Source organism: Bos indicus x Bos taurus, chromosome 24 (genome assembly GCF_003369695.1).
Source record: "Bos indicus x Bos taurus breed Angus x Brahman F1 hybrid chromosome 24, Bos_hybrid_MaternalHap_v2.0, whole genome shotgun sequence".
Taxonomy (NCBI): Eukaryota; Metazoa; Chordata; class Mammalia; order Artiodactyla; family Bovidae; genus Bos; species Bos indicus x Bos taurus.
This window is the reverse complement of record NC_040099.1, coordinates 12,051,458-12,055,478: the sequence shown is the minus strand read 5'-3', so window position 1 is coordinate 12,055,478 and position 4,021 is coordinate 12,051,458. Positions and strand designations below refer to the sequence as shown.

Genomic DNA, 4,021 nt, shown 5'->3' with positions numbered 1-4,021 from the left:
ATCCCATGGACAGAGAAGCCTGGCAGTTTACAGCCCATAGGTCGCAAAGAGTTGGACATGACTGAGGGACTATCACTTTCACATATATATATATATGACATATATAAGTGTGTATATCTATGTATATTTATATACACACACACACAAATATCTGCTTTAAACAATAAAATCTTTCCTTCACTCACACAAGGCTCACTGCTGGTCAGCAAGGCTGGATCTACTCCATGAAGATTCGTATGGATCCAGGCTCAAAGAGGAGTGATCGTGACAGTTACAATTCCAAAGAGAAATATCTCCAGGTTCTTTCTCAGGCAGTTAAACATGTTGGCCTTAAAAGGCACTTTACATGGCTAACACCCATTGGACAGAAGGAACCACATGGCTCATCTATCTCTGAGATAGAGATGGAGAGACAGGAATACTTGCAAAACAGCAGTAGTCACTATTGCAGATATAAACAAATCTTTGTGTCTTATTTTTTTTTTCTTTTTAGGATGACTTAGTCCCCAGGGAACCTTGTTGCTTGACTAGGTATAAACACAACATGTCTTTATTGTTTTTGTTCCCCAAAGCCTTACGTTGTTCCCCTAAATCCTTTGTTGTCTCCATGGTTAGGGTACCTCAGAGGATAATTGGGATGTGAATTAACCAGGACTGTGAAATTTGAAAAGTGTAAGCTATTTGAGGCATGTTGTTTTGTTCGTTTCATCTCCCTTTTTGGGAGGAGGGGATGAAAGGCATTGCCCATTAACATGGTTTTTTAAATTATGCTTGTCTTTAGTTTGATTATTTCTTATAAATATTTCAATTTTTATGTTACATAATTGAAAATTGTAGCAAAATGTATTTCTAGCTCTACTGAGGGCAGTGAAATTCCATCTGAGTATTTGCAATATATCTTCTGATGTCTTAATTTAAACATTATGATTTAAAAAGATTTCTAGTTTACATTTCACTACAGCTAATATGGTACAGTTTTAAAGGATGCAGTTTGGGACTGATAATGCTTAACATAATTCACTTTCTATTTATTTATGTTTAAGTATTAATTTATGTCTGCTAGTGAGACCTAGATATGAACAAAATAGAGCTATTTTTTTTAAATGGGTGTTGAGTTCTTTGAGAACACTTGATAGCATTTCTATACAGCTAAGCATAGTAAATCAAAGGTGTTTTTAATAAAATAAAAAGTAAACAAACAAATATGCTGATCACTTTAATTTTTTGTAGGAAGATGAGGAATATAAAGGTCATAGTAAAGCGATAGGGGATGCTGATAAAAAATGTTAACATCTATTACCAACATTAATCAGCGTCCTTTATAGGTGAGGCACCCTATGTCTGTTCCTTAGCTCATTTAGCGGTCATAGCTGTCAGTGGAGTGGGCATCTATTATCTCTGCTTCACAAGTGAGGAAATGGAAGCCAGTGAAGTAACCAGTCATCACAGTAGCAGATTACAGGAGCAGACTCAAATCAAGATGGACTGGCCCCTTGAGCTTTGTGTTTTTCATATCACATTATTCCCAATTTCAGTATTTCCAGTGACATTTAACTGGGAAATCTATTCTCTCCTTACCTGAAACCACAGGGTGAAACAAGCTGTACGAAGTACTATAGGAGTCAATTCTAGCAGCATAGTTATAAGACCAGCCTCATCAAGGACTGCGGGGCCTCGAGTCTAAATGACTCGAGCAGGGGACTAGCCAGACAGCAGGTGCCGTCACAGTGGTAGGTTCTCTCAGCAGGAAGGATGCAGCCACTGGGATACTGATGAGTTCACAAAACAGGGCCTTCAGAGTGCCAAGCACGCTGTTTCGTCTCAGCGATCCCCATTACCACTGAATGCAACTGAGGAATCATAGAGACCTTTGCTGTTGCTGTTCAGTCACTAAGTTGTGTCCACTTCTTTGTGACACCATGATCTGTAGCCTACCCGTCCAGTACTCCTTTGTGGTAAAGAATCCCAAGTGTGATTGAACCCACATCTGCTGCATTGCAGGCAGATTCTTGACCACTGAGCCACTGGACAGGAAGAAGTCAGTGTACCACCAAGAGCAGCAGAAAGGGTCTCAGAGCTCTTCCGCAGTTCAAAAGAGTCACACATTCCAGGCATCCCCCAGGGAATCCTGCTACCTGCCTGGCAAGGCTGACTCAGGTGTCAGAGGACTACCAACAGGGCTGAGATCTTGACATTGGTGACAGCGGCTACCAAACCACCAACTCCAGAAAGATAAGAGCTGTGATGCGACAAAGCCACACCACTAAACGATGATGAGTATGTGGTTTTACATAAACCTGGGTCTCCTGCTTAATGAACAAGTGAAAAAAAAAAAAAAAGCATCACCAGCTTTGTAGCATCACCAGCTCATACTGTGTGGTATCTCAGAGCATCAGTGCACATGGTGGTGGTGGAGGCAGAGCTTCCCTTCTTAGCAAATGCAAGAAATGTGCATTTAACTTGAGATGTTTGGTTGAAACAGTGATTGGAAAAAATAATAACTTTCCTTAGTTCCTGATGAGAATCTGTTTCTTCTGAAAATGGAATGGGAGGAGGGGTAGACTGGAAATGAAGGACAGAGACAGATTCACTATAAAATGGTGCTTATTTTACTGAGGACAACAGTTTTTTTTTTTTTTCTTTTCTTACAACACAGGTTAAGAACTTAACTTTTCCTAGCAATCATCTTATATAATGCCTAAGACACATTTTCCCCTTATTCAAAGCATATTTATTTTCTGTGCAGAAATAGCCACAGAAAATTACTGAGGTGCTCAAAGGGGGAAGGTGGAGAAAATCAAGTTGGATTATTCAAGGATGAAGATTCAGTCTGTTCCCTTTTCTTAAACCTTTTCTTGCCTTTTGTCCAGTTCAATATTCATTAACACCTACATTAAAGGATAAGAAGGCAAAAGGAGATAAAAGGAAATTCTTCCCTTTAAGATACTATTAATCTTTTAAGTTATTAATCTTTCATTAATGATACCTCTGATCAAAACCATGTTTAACCTTCCCCTTTGCTGGCAAGCTGATGGTTTTTCTCAGTGTGTCAGGTATATTTCTGTTCTACAATATCTTGTAGTTGGTTACTGTATCGCAAAATTAAAGTTACTTTACAGGTTCCTATATCTAATATTGTTTATTTCTGAATATGCATGCCACCTTGATTATTTATGATCTGCTATTATTTATGCCGGGGCTTCCCTAGTAGTTCAGTTGGTAAAGCATCTGCCTGCAATGCAGGAGACCCAGGTTCAATCCCTGGGTCGGGAAGATCCCCTGGAGAAGGAAATGGCACCCCACTCCAGTATTCTTGCCTGGAGAATCCCATGGACAGAGGAGCCTGGTGGGCTACAGTCCATGGGGTCGTAAAGAGTCAGACACGACTGAGCAACTAACTTGCATTATTTATGCTAATGACTTGTTATTATCATATTTTTTTGATATAAGTTTCAGCTGGTGGCTGTATGAGATATCTCTATTTTTTAAAGTGTTCTTTGGATTACATACTTCGAAATCCTTTAAATAGCTGCTAGAAAGATAACATTGTCAGTTGCTGATGTGCTCAGTTGTGCCTGACTCTTTGTGACCCCATGGACTGTAGCCCTCCAGGTTCCTCTGTCCATGGAATTTTCCAGGCAAGAATACTGGAGTCGGTTGCCATTTCCTTCTCCAAACACTGTCAGTTATTTGGCACTAAAACAAAAGACAAGCTATAACATTTAATATAAAGATATAGTGAACCACAAAATAGGTATGTTTAATCTTAGTCAAGAAACTTCCAGACCTGTAAGGAAATTCTTTTGCCTAGGTTTTCTGTTCCTATGGCTTAACGGCTGCCTCTAAGGGACTCTGTGCCCCTCACCCACAGTCCTTCCTACAGGCTGCAAGTCTCACTCTTCTAATTAAGTAACATGTGGTAGGAGCGGAATAAAATATGTTGCTGATGATGATTTGGCCAAATAATTAATTATTATAATGAATATTTTACTGCTAGTGCCAAACACTGTGTTATTTGCAA

General features: G+C 39.4%; 1 non-coding gene across 1 annotated transcript; it reads left to right on the top strand.

The window, feature by feature from the left end:
- Positions 1–3,201: 3,201 nt before the first annotated feature.
- TRNAC-GCA lies at positions 3,202–3,273 on the top strand. The gene has a single exon. It is a non-coding gene; the product is annotated as a tRNA-Cys (tRNA).
- The last annotated feature ends 748 nt before the right edge of the window (positions 3,274–4,021 follow it).